Raw genomic sequence first — 18759 nt, 5'->3', positions numbered from 1 at the left:
GCAAAATGATGGCTGGAAAGAGCATACTTGGGACAGCACGCTATTCCTCATTGTGTAACCTTATCAGGTCCCTGCATGCTGATCAATACCGACGCCGGCCACGTCCGAATGCGGGTCCTGGTGGGATGGGAAGGAATGTTAGTCCAATACTTGTTGCTACTAAAGACCAGGGAATCCTCTGCATCTTCACAAGTATTTCGGGAAAGGAATTGTTGTAAGTAGATGGGGGGGCTAGATGGCTAATGTAAGTATGTAAGCACCAGTTATATGAGACTAACCTGGATATTCAAAAATTTTCTTGTAAAGCCAGTAATTACGAAAATTAAAATACCTTTAAAAAATACCTTTTTAATAAATTTAATATAATGCCATTGGTGCTCATATACAACCATAACTTAATTATAATATCGAAAAATACTACGCACATTACGTAACAACTATAATACTATAGTTATAATACTATAATAATAATAGGTAACTGAAAACAAAAATCAGGCATAATGAAACGAGCCAATATAGTCCCTAAGTTGATAAGCATTTCCTCCTATCAACGCTAATATGCAGAGATATAGCGCCCTACACGCTTTTTGTCCCTGTTTGAGATAATGTTGAAAAACTTCATTCAATTTTGTATACAACTTGAAAACATTTTATATGAAAAGGTATATGCAGCGAGACAAATATGCGTCCATTTTTTCCAGTGGGACAAATTGTCTTCAAATTTTTTCGAGGTTTTCTAATGTAAATACCATGTTTTCCATGGAATTTACCATGACAAAATGTAACATGGAACAGTTATGCTTCCTCCGGTAGTATACCTATATTGGAGAGTAGTCAACAGTGAGACAGCAGGAACAGTGAGACAACGGGCATAACTTCGCCATAAAGCTTTCAAGATCCACGATGTTTTCCTGGAAAGTGAAGTTTGTGAACCTATATTACATAATGTAGTTTGAGAAAAATTTGGTAATTTTTCAATATATTTTTCAACAAAAGTCATTTTTGGGGAGGTAAAAGTAAATTTTAATGTAATAATTTTCAGGTTTAATTTTTTCTATCGCCTGTTTCTCAGAGATGGCTGAACCGAATCGTTCGCTATTTCTTTTGTGTGAAAGGTATTATTGTCTAGTAGATCACTATTGAGTTGTTTCGTGATACGACGTTTCGTTTAAAAGCTATAAGCAAAAATGTGAAAAATACGTGACACGGGTTTATCCAGAACTACATAACCGATTTCAACGATCTTAGTATCAAATGAAAGCCCTTATTAAAGCTAAATTGTTCAGGAATTTTTAATTGAAAACAAACAAGTAGTTTAAAAGTTATGCTTAAAAAATCTGTTTTGACAAGGTAATAATTATCGCCTGTGTCTTAGAGATGGCCAAACCGATTTATGCGCTATTAGTTTCATTTGAAAGATAATATATCCTAATAGATCACTATTGATTTGTTTTTACCTTTGTTATACTATATAACAAAGGTTTAGAAATTGGTCTAAAAACACGAAATTGATCCGAGGCCCGAAGGACCGAATCACATATACCAATCGATGGAGCTCGACGAACTGAGCAATGTCTGTGTGTGTATGTGTGTGTGTGCAGCTAATTTTCTATCGCCTGTTTCTCGAAGATGGCTAAACCGATTTGACCGCTTTTACTTTTGTTTGAAAGGTATTATTGCCTAGTATATCACTATTGAATTGCTTTGCGGTCCGACATTTCGTTTAAAAGTTATAAGCAAAAATGTGAAAACTACGTGACACGCCTTTCTCCGGAACTACGCAACCAATTTTAACAAACTTAGTACCAAACGAAAGCTCTTGCTATTACTAAATTTTTTATTGTTTTATTGAAAACGAACAAGCAGTTTAAAAGTTAGCCTTAAAAAACCTGTTTTGACTAGGTACAAATGATCGCCTGTTTCTCAGAGATGGTCAAACCGATTTATGCGCTATTAGTTTTATTTGGCAGGTAATATAGCCGGATAGATCACTATTGAATGGTTTTTTGATTGGACGTTTAATTTGAAAGTTATGAGCAATCGTATACACCACACCAAAATTAACAATAATTTATAACGATTTTAACCAAGATAATTTACCTAATTTTAATTATTTTAATATCAAACAAGAGGTTTTGACACTACGAATATATTTGCAAAATTTCATAAGAATTTGTTTTACCGGTAAAAAGATATTAATCCTCGAACGCTCGCGCCAACTTTTGCAACACAGTTACTCGCGCGCACAATAGCCCAAAACCAAAGGTCCATTCTTGTAAATGTCCTCTAGAGAGAACCCATTGTTTTCGTGCAAAGTTATATATGTAGACCTGTATTTTGTACTATACGAGTCTTTTCGTAATTGTAATGAGTAAAATAAAAAAAAAATCGTCTTAACCTTAGGGGCAAATTACAAGCTTCGTATCACGAAAAAGAAATGGTTAGTGCAAATTTACAATAAAAATGTGTACAAAATGTAGTTAGAACGAAAATTAAGATTATTATTATTTTTTCATATATATACATATGTACAATGATTATTCTTAATTACTACCTTTTTTAATTACTTTATACAGTTGTTTACTTTGCTAATCATAATATCGTTTTAGACGATTGTTATGTAGTTTTTCCAATCTGTTCCCATTTTTAATTACCACCGTCATTTCGCTCGGTAATTCGACCACCTCATATGGTCCTCGCCAATTATTCTGTAATTTTTGTCCTGTTCCCGTCGGAACAGCCTTAACCAAAACTAAATCGCCCCACATGGGCTGCCAATTATCTCCGTTTTTGTCATAGAGTTCTTTCCGTCTTTCTTTGGATAATATTAAATTTCGTTTCGCGGTGTGGTGCATCTCAAAAAATATGCTCCTCATTTCCTGTATATACGTGTTATAATTTAACTCGTCTTCATTTTGACGTTTATAAATTGATGACGGAATGTTAGCTTTCCGATTATACCATTCAAACGGTGTGTATCCTGTTGATGAATTCACCGTTGTGTTATATTCAAAAGTAAAAAAGGGCATTTGCTGGTCCCATGTGTGGAGCTTTCCTCCAACATACTGCCTTAAATAGGTTTTTAACTCGCAATTTGATCGCTCCACTAAGTTCGCCTGTGGGTGGTACGGACTTGTGGTTATTTTCTTAATTTTCAAAATTTTGCACACGTCTTTTATTAGTGTGCTAACAAAATTTGTTCCATTATCGGTGACTACTTCCACCGGAGCTCCAAATTTACAAATCAAATTTTCTACGAAAGTTTGTGCAACCGTTATGCTTTCTTGATTAGCCATCGGCGCAATTGTTAAAAATCTAGTCAGGTCATCTTGCATGACTAGGCCATATTTGTTACCCCAATCTGGCTCGGGTAATATTACAATATCCATGAATATTGTTGTTATTTTCATTGGAATTTTATTTGATTTACAAATTTTATTTTTCTGGCAGGAATCACACTGCCTCACGTAATTCTCGTTGTCCCGACGCGTGTTTGGCCAGGTATATATATTTGCAATCTTTTGGCGCATCCGCTTAGCACCTACGTGTCCTCCAAGCGGACTATCATGAAAATCATGCAGTATCGTTTCGATCTGGTCTGCTGATACATTAATTCGTTCACTATCGGCGTTGAATAATACAAAATCTTTTTCAAGCAGCCCAGCAAAGAACGTTATTATGTCTATAATATTCTGTTGTTAAGTTTTTCTAAATGAGATGATATTGATAGTTTCCTCTGACTCATACAATTTATCCGCTATTTGGATACTTCTTGCGAACTTTTTGAAAAATTTCTCGCACTCCGTTATGGAGTTGCTTTTCCCCTCTAAAATCATGCCCCATATTTTCTTATCGGGGATAAGCACTACATCGTCTTTTATGTAGTCTTTCATGCCGTGTGGTAGATCGCAAAGCTTTGACAGCTCAATATGAGCTGTACGGCTGTTTAAAATTACAAAATTGGGAGTGTTTGCGTTTTTCCCTAGAACTGTGCGCGTAAATTTTATTCTATCTTCGCAAAGTGGCCTTTGCGTCAAGATTTCTTTATATTCCTCGAATATGATACCTACGTCGGTGGACGCGGTATCCATGTTCTGGCTATCCTAAAAAACTACAAGGTATACAGCCCTAAGGGTTGTACGAAAGGGTGACGTAGGACTGTGTCATATAATACTCATTATATTGATAACATGTTTTAATCGATGAAGTATAACTTTATGTCTGATCATTAAATCAAAGACTAATGTAAACTGCATTTCTGGCATATGCATATTTGAGTATTTGTGAGTATCATTGTTTGAGTGTTTATTTGTAAAAGAAGAGCGAAATATTCTGATTTAATTCTTCATTAAATCAATGGTGGTTTTGAAAAAAACCGTTTGAAATTGTATGATGGCCCTGAAAAGAACTATGTTTGAGCTGATAGCACATCTTAAAAATCAGTACTATAATTACTGTTGCCAATATATAGATGGATGTCGCTATTCGGTCCTTTAGACTCTAGGATGATGGTTGCCCGCTAATACAGGAGTGATAGTAAATACCAAATCACTGTAAAGTAGAAATGAATTAGTTTTATCAAAATACTGACCGTCCGTCAGTGCGATCGTGCGATAAATGAGCAGACGGCGAACCAAGAGTACCATTTTATAGTCACTGGCACTGCCGCTGCTGCTTGTAAGCTAGTGTAGGTGGTGGGGGAAACCAGATCAATTGCTGCTGCTGCTGCTCGAATGATTATCCGACGCTGAATGAGCAAGCATTTTCCATGGTATAACGCAAAATGGAACGTTAACCATTTAGAAAGTGTAGAAAAATCTTTCCATTCTTCAATTACTATAGTTCTTATAAGAACTGTTTAAGACCACAACGGCCTACTGCTGAATTTGCTGCTGCCCGTCAGTCGATCCGTTTCCATTTGCCTTCGTGTTGGTTTGCGAAAATAACCGGCAAAATGCCATTGGGTGCCTCGAATTGTCATCGAAGATGACATTAGATGCCGCAAAGGTCCTTGGATTTGCCTCCAATTGCCGCCAAAATGCTATCGTTGTTACCTCCCGATTGCTATCGGTGTTGGCTCCGATCGCTGGTGTTGCCGCCAAATGCCGTTGCTTTCGCCACCAATAGCCGTCGATGGTAAATACTGACCGTCCGTCAGTGCGATTGTGCGATGAATGAGCAGACGGTTTCGTTTCGTTTTTATTTGTTAACGGAGACTTTAAATCTAAGATTCATTCGTCTTCGAGAGAGCAGACGGTGAACCAAGAGTACCATTTTATAGTCACTGGTACTGCCGCTGCTGCTTGTAAGCTAGTGTAGGTGGTGGAGGAAACCATATCGGCTGCTGCTGCTTAAATGATTGTCCGACACTGATTGAGCAAGCTATCGAACAATTTCGCATTTCTGCGATGGGGATAATGCAAAATGTAATGTTAAGTGCATCGTGTGGGATTCACGTTGGCTATTGCCCTCTGATTCCGCTTGTCTTTGGGACCGTTGTTGCCGTCAATAGCCATCGATGTTGCCGATTGGATTGGAAAAGGGGTGTGGCTTACAAAGTGGTCTCAAGGCTATCATTTGGATCCAAATCCTTTGGTGTATCTAATTGTCGTCCGTGCCTGTGAAGCTAGGCGATAACAAGGGAAATGTATGGAAAAATTCGACCTTGAATCTTTACACACATTTTCACTATTTAGCGTATAAAAAATTATTATTAGTATGTTACTGTAAAATTGCTGGACATTTTATCTATCCAACGACATATTAACTGTTATGTTTCGTTCAGTAGTATAGTAGCTATTAGCGTTTGAAATATTTCATTCAAACGTTACACTTCTATTTCTCGTTTTTACAAAGTGCTACCCAGTCCCAGTATAGTAAACAAAGACGTAGTCCTACGTCAAAATCGATATTTGCCAAGTCTTGTATGCCCCCCCCCCCCGCGTTGCCGCTGAGGTGCGCACTTTGCGCGGGTTGCAGCCGGCACTGTAGCCTGGTTATGGCTGCAATTTGGTTCAACTTATTTTGCTCGGCTGTTTCGCACTCGTTTAGGTACGGGCGAGATAAAAAAAATCGGCAACAATATTTTCGCGGCCTTGCTTGTAGCGTATGTCGCATTCAAGCCCTGAAGTTTAAGGCGTAATCGCGTGAGTGTTGGAGAGATTTCCTTCAATCTCCAGATTGACACCAGCGGTCTATGGTCAGTATACACTATAAATCGCTGATATAATGTTTAAAATAATCTACTGCCCATACAATGGCAAGTAGTTCCTTTTCTATTATATGATATCGAGTTTCGGCACCTGTAAGTGCACGACTCGCAAAAGCAATTGGTTGATTTGTTGATTTCTCGTTTGATAGCACAGCTCCAATAGCGTATTTGCTAGCATCCGTAGTGAGCACAAAAATGTCCTCATAGTTTGGCCTAACTAAAAGAGGCTCCGAAATTAATGCTTTTTTCAATTTTTCGAATACCTGATGACATTCTTCTCTCCACTCAAATTTTACGTTCTTTTTAAGTAGATCGTTTAAAGGTTTGCGAATCTCCGCAATGTTGGGTATGAACTTTCCATAAAAATTTACCGTGCCAAGAAAGGATCTAACGCCTTTCACGGTAGTGGGTGGTGTTAGACATTGAATTGCCTTAACATTTGCATCAGTGGGCTTAATGCCGTCTTTATTGACAACATGTCCAAGATACTCGAGCTCGGTTTGCAAAAAATGGCATTTTCCCGGCTCTATTTTTAAATTATGCCTACGTAAGGCTTCCAGCACTTTGTATAAATTTTGGTTGTGTTCCTGTACACTGCCACCAAAATTATATCGTCAGGTAAACGAACGCTTTAATCTGTCCGATCTCAAATAAAACGGTGTTCATCAACCTTTGGAATGTTGATGGACTATTTTTCAAACCCATAGGCATTCTCGTAAATTAGAAATGTCCCATCGGAGTCGAAAATGCTGTTTTCGCAGCGTCTCTAGGATGAATCGGGACTTGGTAGAAACCCGATTTCAAATCTATAGAAGAAAAATAGTAGGCGTCACCTACATTGTCTAATATTTCGTTTATTAGCGGAATGGGGTAAACAAATGGTTTTGTTACCTCATTCAAGGCTCTGAAGTCTACCACAATGCGGTACTTTTTGTTACCTTCCGCATCTGGCTTCTTTGGTACCCACAGCACTGGTGCATTCCATGGGCTTGTGCTTGGCTTGATAATGCCTTGCGCCCTCATTTCTTCGATTTCTTTGTTAATATGCCTTTTCGTGGCGTCTGGAAATCGGTATTGTCTTTTGTTAATGGGAATATTAGAAGAGGTCTCGATCTCATGCCCTGCTATATCAGTGATGGTCAGCCTATCTCCCTTGAAAAAAATAAGTCCACAAAATCCTCTAAAATTTATTTTATTTCTGTGAAATCTTTGTCCGGTAGGTGCGCTAAGTTTATCACCTCCCGTAATTTCTTAATTCTGTCAATCCCGATTGCTCTCGGTGTTTGTTTGTGTTCTAGAAGGTCGCAATCCATTCTAGGATCTAGGTCTAAACTTTCGAGGGTTGTTTCAGCCTCCTCTATGTTATCAACATTATTGTCCATCGAGTCTCCTACGTGCTCGTTCGAACTTATATTAAAAATTCGTCTGAGTGGGGTATTAATCCTCCCACCAGCAATGTCGGTATTGTTATTATTGATACTATTGTTATTATTATTGTTTTCATTATCTCTACTGTTACTGTACATTGCATCCGTGTTTCCGGATTTGCTTATATAAAAATTGTTCTCATCCTCGTTCCTAAGTGCTGCCTGGCTCTGCAGGTCTCCAGGCGCGCACCCTCTCGCCATAATGCGCCGGTCTTGTAGTTCAGTAAATGAGTTGAAATGTTGGGTATCTTGCATCTTAATATCTGTTAAACCCCACCGATCCATTGCTTCTTTCATTTCCTTAGGATTCGGGTCTATTACTCCCCTTTCGTTTACTTCCCTTTGCAGCACTATAGAATCGAAGTTGCTGCCCATGTGCAGTGTATGTTTTCTTAGAAAACCTGCACCAATTATACCATCTGTCTCCCCCGGTAGGCTGCTGACCACGTGAAATTTGGTTGCCAAGGTTAACTCCCCGAGCATCAGGTCGATCCACACAGTGCCTAGTGTTCTAACGTTACCGCCTCCAATTCCGCCGTTAATGCGGCGTCAATGGTAATCACATTATCGCGAGCTCCCGAGTCCAAAATCATGTTCAGGATTGCTCGCTCTCTTTCTCCTCCCAAAAAGGTCATCATCAGTTGACGATCTATTGTATAATAAAACGTTTTGCGACGCACATGCTGGTGTCTCTTACTCCATGATGCGCCGATTTTCGACTTCGCTATATTTCACAGTTGAAAACGCGAAAAACTTAGCAGCGAAAAATCAAAGCTGTTCACTTTAACTTAACGAAACTTTGGAGCTTGTTTTTGTGTATGTGTTGTTTGGATATTGTTGGGATCTTGGTCCCTGATTTTTCTGAGCAAATTGATCCGGTGGATCGTGCCAATTTCTTGAACCGCCACTTCTCTGTCGTGGCTGGTGATAATTTCTTTTCCTTTGACCGTTTCCGCTATGATTACCATCATGCTCGTTATTACTTTGATAGTTGTTCCTGTTATAGATACTGTTCACCCACGTGGGTTGATTGACTCTATTATGTGACCTGTGGTCGTATCCGCTTGAGGTCATGAATACAAATTTTCTATCATTTTTAACTATATTATCAAAGTGTTCTTCCCGACAATTAAAAGCGTAGCATAGGGGAGAGACGTCTACAGTGAGACACTTTTTTTCCAAACATTTTAAAAATTTTTTGGTGATAGTTACCAACGAGGTCTTCAATCCATTTGAAAGGTATATCCTTCTAGTTGTCTGGAAAAAAGTTTCAGCCGTTTTGGTTGAAAGCTAAAATGGTTACAAACGCAAATGTGAAGGTGTTTTTTTGGCTCACTGTTCCCCAGTAGGTGGGAAGAGTGAGACAACGAGTATTGAATACTGAAACACATATTAGAATTAAACTTAAACCATATTTTTTGGTTACAAAGAATAGTTTAGAGGTCGTACTGTTTATTTTGTCCATAAAGGATACATTATTGTTGTGCAGAATTGAAAATTCCGATTTTTCTCACATCTAAATTTATATTCATATAAAGGTCCAATGCTGGTTATCTCACCTTCAACTTACACTTCAGAACTCATTTACAATCAATTCATATGGATTGATTTACATTTCAACACAATTTTTTTTTGAAAATTACCCGCATCTGTTTATCTCACTGTTCCCAATAGGAATGGTTTATAATAAATAGAGAAATAGTGGTGTTAGCAAACAGTTCGATGGTCTTATTTATATTTTTTTATCTCTCACCTGTCACCTAATCACCTGAAAATGATCGCAATAAAATTTACTTTGATCCCCCCAAAAATGACTTTTGTTGAAGAATATACTAAAAAATTAACAAATTTTTCTTAAACTGTATTATGTGATATAGATTCACAAACTTTACTTTGCAGGAAAATATCATGGATCTTGTATGTTTTATGGCGAAGCTATTCCCGATGTCTCACTGTTCCTGTTGTCTCACTGTTGACTACTCTCCCCTACTTGAGACTTTCGATTTTGTGCCTCCCTTTGTAATTTGGCCATTTCTAAATCATTTAGCCGTTCCTCTACTACGGCGATACTATAACGCTCCTCTTGAAGGCATTCTAAATTTTCTAGTAGCTGTTTTAGGCTTAAATTTCGATTGCCTAGAGCAGCTTCCTTCGGGTTTTTATCGTATAGATCGTATCGTATGCTAGGATATGCATACGGAGACTTATTTGCATTGCCGACTCGATTGCTTCATGTTTTGATTCGTGCTCATCTACGAGCTCTTTAATTCCTAATATTCTTTTTTTATACTCATGTATGGTTTCATTTTCTCCCTGTTTTAATTTTTCTATTATATTTATCACCGCTTCAATGGACCGGTGCTCCCCAAATTCTTTCAATAAATTTTCTCTTACTTCAGGCCATGTGTCGCCCACAATTTGGCATATTGCTGCCGCGGCTCTACCTCTTAGTTTCACGAGTACAACATGGATTAACAGCGCATGTGACCCCTCTTTCGGCAATTGTTTTGCAAGGTGTTCCGCGTGATAGACGAAAGCAGATAGTTCGTCTCTATCTCCGTAGTACTCTGGGATGCATTGCATACCATCTTCTTTTGGAAATTCGTATTTACAATTGGTTTCGTTGGCCATTTTTTTGTTTCGTTTACCATAGGTAGGTGAAATAATGTTATATACAGGTGTAATTTTTTGAAATATCCAGTATGCATTTGAGAAAAATAAATTTATTGTCAGCTGTTTTGCACCGCAGCGCGGTAGGTCGTACTGAATTCACTTTGCCTACCGGTGCTGGTTTTGCCGCCGGGGTTGGTTACTATTAATACCGATAAACTATGTCGGAATTGTCTCTTAATTGTTACAATTTCCCAAAAAAGGTTTTAAGCTAATCTATGCTTGGGGTAAAATATTCGACTAAATATGTGTAGGAAATTGTGCTATTCTTATTATTTACATTGGCTTGTACGCACTCGGGGTCGCACCGCTCTACATTAAACTTTTGCCTCCTCTAGCCTTGGCATGTATGTTAAATAGGGCCACAGGATAATATTGACAGTAATTTGTTTTATATCACGATTATTAGTAAATCGCCCTTTATTGGCCTTGTGCTAATCAAGCTCATGGTTTTGGACAGTACGACAAAGGTATAAACATAAGCCACTGCTTTTGTAGTAATAGCGAAGTGTAACAATTCGTAGCCGTGTCGGCCTTGAACTGATTGATAAATCAAAGCATTTGCCGTAACGCTGTCGCGCCGGTCTCGTGTTTATAAATGTTGGAGTATACGCGGCTTATGCCGACGGTTTTAGTGTCGACCCTACCGGCGGTGTGTTGCTTGCAATAATTTCTGTGTCACCTTACTGGTGTTGCGATTGTTGACATCTTCTCAAAAAAAATGTTTTTTCTGTTGAGTCAGCTTAAATTTCAATGGTCGCGGTGTTAACCTCGCCTATTAGTGTCGCGAGTTCTTGTACGTATGAATGCAGCTAGTATCATAATGCGTCGTGATTAACGCTAGCTCAAATGAACTTCTTTGAGCAAAAGGGATATTTCTAATTTCAAACCTGCCAATTATTTCTAGTAGGTAGGTATGAGAAGGAAATTTAGTTAATTTAAAGAACAAGCGACAGAGGGGAGTGAAAAAAAGGGATAAAATTGACTCACCACATAATCCTTTCATTGCCTCCGGCCATCATGCCAGATGCGTGTCGGCCCTTACCGCCTCTGTTCCTGAATTGATTTTTTCGTAATTTCACTGCTCACCAAAATTGCTCTTAAGCCAAGTGTCCACTATAGAGTTTATTTTGGTAGAGTAAAAAGTGTAGAGCGTAGAGACTCTACCAGCTGTGTATACACTATAAGGCATCTCTACCACTTTACCACTCTACCTAGAGAAGCCGTAAAGAAATTCTATGTAGAGCTCTACCACGCACTCTACGGGGTGTGTCCACTGGGGAAACTGTAGAGCGTAGAGTTCAACCAAACACTATGTCAACATAGCGTTTGGTAGAGCTCTACGCTCTATCTAACCTGCTAGATAGAGCTGTAGAGAAGAATTTCGCTTTTGAACCGATTTCGCAACATCACGCCATATTTTTCTGATGCAACTGCTGCGAACAAATTGTGTACCTACGTATGTACAGCAAAGTGTGCGTAAGATAAATGTCAGAAATATAGCACATTCACAGGCCAAATGGAAATTCAAGTGAATATTTTATTTTTAAGTGAAATTATATGAGGTAGCTTTTTATTATCCGGGAAAGTAATTTTGCATTATGATAGGCCGTTTTTTGGTAATAATTGACAGGTAGGGTGGTTGTAATTTACACAATGATCGCAAAACTACGCAATACTTGACAGGACGTCATGCTTTCGTACCATGGGCTCTATTCTCAGTCACCTTACTGGTCGACTGCTGGACTGCTCATCTGGTCGACTAGGCTGCTCGGCTGGATTGGTCGACTACACTGCTCGATTTGATTGATCGACAGAACTGCTCAACTGGACTGTTGAATTCGACTGCTCGATTGGACTGATCGACTTGACTGCTCGGCTGAACTGGTCGATTGAACTGCTTGACTGGACTCTCCAATAATACTGCTCGACTCAACTGCTCGATTTAACTTCTCAACTAGGCTACTCGATTAAACTTCTCGACTGGACTACTCGACTTAACTGCACGACTGGTCAGCTTGATTCAACTGCTGGACTGGACTGGTCGATTAAACTGCTTGGTTGGACTGTTCGGTTCGACTGCTCGATGGGACAGCTTGATTCAACTGCTCGACTGGACTACTCGACTCAACTGTTCGACTGAACCTCGATTCAACTGCTCGATTCGACTATTCGAATCGGCCACTCGACTCAATTGCTCGACCCGACTGCTCGATTCAACTTCTCGACTAGACTACTCGATTTAACTGCTCGACTGGACTACTTGACTGAACAGCTTGATTCAACTGGTCGGCTTGACTGCTCGCCTCATTTGCTTGACTCGACTGCTTGATTCGACGGCTTGACTCGCCTGCTCGACTGGATTGCTCAACGCGATATCAAATCGGCTCATTTGAAACAGAAAATCTCGATACCAGTTTTTCAAAAAGGCTTAACTGCAAAATATAAACAAACCGAGTGAGGGTTCTTTTCGCTATGCTAGTCGAGCAGAAAATAACTCTCACTCGGTTTGTTTACATTTTGTAGTAGCGCCGGTTAGGTAGTCGTGCTAAAAATCCGCGCAAAATAGACTTCAGTGTATCACGGTTTTTGTAAAAATGAGAACCACCCTACTAGCCATAACAAAACTAACGAAAAACCTATTTAAAATAAATTAGTTAATTATTAAAATGATTAAAAATTAGTTTTACAATTATTGCGAAAATTAGAACCACCCCAACCATCAATTATATCAAAAGAAAGGCCTTTCTGAATGAAAAATTTCTTTTCCGTATACTGAAAGGCCGTTTTCTTCTAATTTCATAGAAGAATATAATTTTCAATTAAATTTCCATTTCCATTTCCAATATGGCGTCATATTGCGAAATAGTTTCAAAAACGAAATCGTTCTCTACCAAGTTCTCTACAGCTCTATCTAGCAGGTTAGATAAAGTGTAGAGTATATGTAGAGCTCTACAAAACACAAAACGAACGTGTATACACTTTAGAGTTTTTTGTAATAGATAACTCTCCTATAGAGTTGCTGTAGAGCTCTACCAGTGAGCTCTACAGGGTGTATACACTACTCTACCTAACTAACTCTACATGAGATTTTTCTCTAGCTCTACCCTAAAAACTCTATAGTGGACACTTGGCTTAAGATTGATAAGCTCTCCCGCCGGATTCTACCAAGCCTGCACCGAATGGTTGGAAGGAAGGAATTTAAATTTAAATTAGAATTAAATCAAAATTATGTTGAGTTCCAAATTAAAATTAAAATCAAAATCAAATTGAAATAGTTCAGATTAAATAGTTGTAAGGTTATTTTATAATTTTTTTTCTCACCAAAAATGTGGTTGTTCGTCCAATTGTAGAAAGTAATAAGAATTAATTCTTACTCTACAAGTATTAGTCAAATAAATAAATAAATAAATAAATCTTTCCAAGGAGATCTTCGCCGGATGACGATCATAAAACTCCAGCTATCGCATATGGAACCGGATCGATAGCAGAAGAAAGGACGAAAGGAAAAACCAGATGCCGGCCGTCGTTGAGTCTCCGCGTCGTTCGCGTTGAGATAAGAATGATCTTTCTCCTATGATCTTTCATAGACGGCGAATGCCACACCGGATGACAATCATAAATTCTGCCTCGCGTTGGTTGTACATCTTGTGCGAGCAGAATCATAAACGGCCATAGCTCTTACTGTGCTTATCGCTTGCATGTTTATTTTCGGGAAAACATTCTCCCGATAATCATGTTTACTTGGGAATGCAATTTTTCCAAGAAACATCTCTCTTTTATGACTCAATCCTTCATCGGAGGGTAAAAATAGGTTTTATGGCGCTGCACCAGAACATATCGTCCTGGATCGGTAGAGGACATGGTGAGGTAAACCTTTTCCTTACCCAGTTTCTGTCGGGACATGGATGCTTTAAGAAGTATCTACATACGCGTGGGCGGGTAGGCTCACCCTTTTGCCCCATTTGCACGGTAGCCGAGGAAACGGCGGAGCATGTAGTGTTTCATTGCCCGCGTTCCACGCCCTCTCGGCGGGTGATGCTGGCGGTCGTTGGGGAAGACACCAACGCCGACAACATCGTGCAGAGAATGTGCGCTGAGCAGCGCGCATGGGGTGCTGTCGATAGGGCGGCAACGGAGGTGATAACGGAGTTGCAACGGCTAGAACGTTTGCAACGACAGGGCCTGACATAGCTTAGCTAGGGTCAGTAATGGGCTGATTGGGCAGCCCAGGCCCTAGGTGAAGGGTAGTGGCGGTACGAAGTGACAAGGGGGTTGTGTGAACCCACATACGCAACGGATAAGTCGGAGTGCTTAGGCACGTTCTCCCTCCTGAAGTAAAACCAAACGGTAGTTCCGGGAGGAGTTCAAGAATGGGCAGTAGGAGAGTTTTTAGTGGGTAGGCGCATGTTGGCACCTTGTAAATCATATTCGGCACCGTGAAGGTGCTATGAAGATTTTGTCCCTGCATAAATAATACAAAAAAAGTATTAGGGTCCATGCCTAGTGGCACGGGCGCAGGCTTGAAGTAGGACTACGAATGTAGAGCAATTCGTCTCCCAATGCCAAAACCGACGATTTTTGTACGAATTTCATATAATAGATTCCCCAGTTGCGCAGTAACGGAAAGTTTACTTGCGCTGTTGTATTTTGTACAGCCCCTGTGAACCGTTGACTTTATCTCGGTATAGCTCGGGAATCTAGCAATAAATAAAATTATTGTTTTCAGTAAGGTTGATCCGCAGACAAATGGTGGAAAAAGTTCCATAAGTTTTTCACCAAGTGGCATTAGTATTCGAGAGAATTCTGTTACGTTTTAGCATGCCTATAAAACGGAGTTGACGCGAATAACGAAAGGTAAAGGATTGTGTTCTTACATGTGAGAAATTCATAATTTCAACTCTTCAGCTAATTTAAATAGTGGACCTGCAAAGGTCCGTTTGTTATTCTCGAATTCTCAAATTTCGGACTCGTGGTGTCCATTGTCTATTTTCGTCCATCAGATAGGTTATTGGTGTGTGGATTAATAGTGGGATGGGAATACTGTTTATGAGACAAACGCTACTGGTAGGATCTGTAATCAAGATAGACTTTTATGTTTATGATGGTATGAGTCGCAAACTAGCTGCCTGCCGATGTGTCTCCAACGAAAGCCGGCGACCGAATGATCACGCACACCGAGACAAAGCAAACACTTCTATAGCTGAGAAGGTCAAAAACTGGCATGTCTCTGACGAACTAAGTTTATCAGACCACAGGCATATCGTTTTTGATATTGAGGTAAACTCTCTCAGGAGAGAACAATGCGGAAATCCGAAAAAAAACAACTGGAGTTCATTCAGAGAACATCTGGGAAACTCTCGGAATTTCTGTCATATTAATATACGCACACCAGCTGAGCTGGACGTTGAAGCCAATGACCTACAAAGTAGGATTATTGATGCTTATACTGCAAACTGTCCGTTAATCACGCGGATAGTCTACCGTGATGTATCCTGGTGGAATGAATCGCTCAGCTACCTTATTCGGGAGGCTAGGCGTTTATTCAACAGGACAAAGATCACGTTTAATTGGGAGGCCTACAGGACATCTCACTAAATACAACGCAGAGCTTCGCAAAGCCAAAAGAAAGTCCGGAGTCAAGTTTTGCGAAAGGATCCAGACTCTGCCTGTGACGGCGCGACTCTAAATAGCGTTAGTCAAAGACCATAATAATGGCCTAGGGCAATTGTAAAAAGAAGATGGCAGTCTCACTGTTACTACTAGGGAAACGTTGGAGATTCTTATGAACACGCATTTCCCTGGTTCGACAGTGCGACAGTTTCCACTGCGGTCAGTTTTACTATCAAAAGTGCACCGTACTTTTCCGGACTTTCAACGGAATTCCTGGTCCGGTCCGGTTCCGGAACGCTTCGTTCCGGTTCCGGTCCGATAAAAAATCGGACTAAAATTTCGTTCCGATCGGACTTCGGACCGGACATCGGACAGGACTTTGCGGACTTTACCCGGTCCGGTGTCGATCACTAGTTTATAGCCTCAGAACACTTAACTGCCACCAGTTAACGAACAAACCTGCCACCATATGTAAACCGGTGCATGCTGATCAACTTACCGACGCTGGAAAGTAGACGCATACGAATGCTTTCATATAAATACGAAGATACAATTTTCGAATTCGTTCGAAAGTATTCGTTCGTACGAAAGCAGTATGGCCCTAAACAAGAACCTCTAGGTGAAGAATTTGCTCCGCGCTGCAGGTCGTCTGAAACAGTCATGCTTACCGTTCGCTTCCAAGCATCAATTCACCTTACCACACAGACATTCTACCGTCGAAACTTTACTACGTGCATTGCACAAGGAAAACCTGCACATAGGCCCATCAGGACTTTTTCACCAAAGGTTCTGGACAACGAAGGCAAAATCAACAATAAGAAAGATTTGTAGACGTTGCATCAGTTGCTTTAAGGGGGCATAGTACTTTTTTCACCATATTTTTAGCCTTATTTCAAATATTTTTTTCTCGATAACGCGAAAAGCGAATCGATTCGAGTTTTTTGCATTCTAAACATTGTACTTTATACTAGTATTTACAATTTTGTTTGCATATATGAACCTCTTCTCCTCTCCCCTCCTTGAACATGATTATTCGAAAAAAACATGATTTGCGGTACCATTGATTGGCGCTGGGAGGCTTATCCGAATTGAAAAATTCCAAAACGACATGAAAGTATATTAAATTATCTCGTGTTTGAACAAAATGGCGGAGATTCAAACATAAAAGTAAGGTTTTTAGTCGAAAAAATTGACTTCAAACATTTATAAAAAATACAAAAATTGTAATATCGAAAAAAGGATGGGTCAAACACTAGATAATTTTGTTGGCTTTGAAACAAAAAAAGAATCATGAGAATTGCTTGAGCCGTTTTTGAGATATTTATGGTACCGATTTTCAAAACCTGGTTTCGAGAAAAACGACGTTGAAGTTTTTATTCGCTGTGTAATCGCTCCAGACATGCGAGATACAAATAGCTGTAACTTTGTCAATTTTTGGAATTCATCGATATGACTTGAAACACATATGGTCAAAATGTTAATCTTTCGAAATAATCAATAAAAAAAATTTCGATTTTTTTAAATTGAAAAAGTACTATGCCCCTTTAAGGCGGTACCGAAAGTGGCTAACGTTATTGTGTTAGTGCGACAAACACTGTACTGTACATCTCATGTGTTTGTTAAAAACCTAAACGTTTATTTGAATATTGCATTAGTATTGGTAATATATGTCAAATAGCGGAGCTTGCAAACATAAACAGCTGATCCGCAGCCAACCGCACTGACTAAAAACATCCCGAAAAAGGGTTTGTTTTCTTTATCAAGGCATTCCGATTCAATCAAAATTAACAGCAGCAACTGAATAATGCGTAGGATCACTAGGATGTTTAATTAATCCGCTTGCATCGGATTGCGTTTTTGATTCCTGCGTTTGCGTTTTGTTTGTTTACCTCACTCTAAGCTCATCGATGCGGCGAAAGTTGAAAGCTCTTTAAAAGCTCTTGATGTGACGAAAGTTTGATACTGTGTTGCTGCTTTTTCGGAAATCGCTAGTTCATCGAAATATGTGCGCAACCAAATATCTATTAACTAATTCCAAATTATACATTGGTCGCTTTTATGAACACGTAATGATCGATATGATCAGTTAAATTTATTTTCCATTAGCAATTATGTTTTGCTGAGCGTTTATTGATAAATAGCAGATCGATAAATTGAATTACAAGTTTTAGGAAATTATAACAGCGCTGGAAGCACTGATTACGTGGCGCAAGCGTACTCTGCCAATACAGATGCATTTTTAAGGTGCAAAACAATACATGCTTCGAATGGTAGCCATTTACCCAGCCATATTTGAGCCACTTTCGGTTTCCCCTTAAGGTTAAGCCGAAGGGAACCAATCAATTCATGGGAAATCTGCCATGCAACCGCGTGATGCCTGCTTTCCTATTTGAAATCACAGGAGTGGATTACGTTGGCCCAACGCCATCAAGGAAGGCCGCTATAAGCCGAAGCTCATTAATAGGATACATCGTTCGTCTGCCTTACAACCAAAAAAATACACCTCGAGCTAGTGTCAGATTTGAGCACCGAGCTTTTCTGGCTGCCCTAGATCACTTCGTGAACCGTAGAGGTCTGTCTCACAATGCAGCTAATTTCGCTGGAGGTTCAAACGATTTATTCAATTATTCGAAAGGATACAGTCGTCCGAGTAACCGATGTAAAAACAGCTTGCGGTGTATATCGTCGAGCTATTAACAAGCTGATTCCGCTTTCAATTGCGGACAACAATCACACAGTAGATTCGGCCCGCCCGGGGAGATTGTACACGCCTAAATTTAGCGGTACGTTTCAAATTATCGCCTATTCCGGAAACAGAACATTCCAGAAACAGAATGT

At 39.5% G+C, this 18759-nt stretch overlaps 1 protein-coding gene across 1 annotated transcript in view; it reads left to right on the top strand.

The window, feature by feature from the left end:
* The window catches only part of LOC128742270 (uncharacterized), a 135129-nt gene that overhangs the window by 113577 nt on the left and 2793 nt on the right, over window positions 1-18759 (top strand). The gene's annotated exons all lie outside the window — the stretch shown is intronic.

This window comes from Sabethes cyaneus, chromosome 3, assembly GCF_943734655.1.
Source record: "Sabethes cyaneus chromosome 3, idSabCyanKW18_F2, whole genome shotgun sequence".
NCBI lineage: Eukaryota > Metazoa > Arthropoda > Insecta > Diptera > Culicidae > Sabethes > Sabethes cyaneus.
Note: the sequence above shows the minus strand (reverse complement) of the source record. Positions and strands in the feature narration are given on the sequence as shown.